This window comes from Morone saxatilis, unplaced genomic scaffold, assembly GCF_004916995.1.
Source record: "Morone saxatilis isolate NCDOM2014 unplaced genomic scaffold, NCSU_SB_2.0 Contig24, whole genome shotgun sequence".
Lineage (NCBI taxonomy): Eukaryota > Metazoa > Chordata > Actinopteri > Moronidae > Morone > Morone saxatilis.
In genome coordinates this window covers 3,909,499-3,909,703 of record NW_023339807.1, presented here as the reverse complement: position 1 = coordinate 3,909,703, position 205 = coordinate 3,909,499, and the positions used below count along the sequence as shown (strand labels likewise).

Below are 205 nucleotides of genomic sequence, written 5' to 3'. Positions count from 1 at the left end.
TCCACTGCAAACAAATTGATTTCTTGTTGTTTAAGCTATAAACAGACACACACACTCACACACACACACACACACACACACAGTGCAGCAGCATTGAGTACCACTGCAGTGACATCATTAATGGATCTTACTGTGTTCTTTATGGCTCTATTTTAACTACTTGATGACTTCACTGGCCCGCGGCTGCTGCTGCTGCTGACAGCTC

At 44.4% G+C, this 205-nt stretch overlaps 1 protein-coding gene across 3 annotated transcripts in view; it reads left to right on the top strand.

The window, feature by feature from the left end:
- Window positions 1-205, top strand: part of LOC118336017 (vacuolar protein sorting-associated protein 13B-like) — a 313,914-nt gene that overhangs the window by 308,558 nt on the left and 5,151 nt on the right. The window lies entirely within an intron of this gene.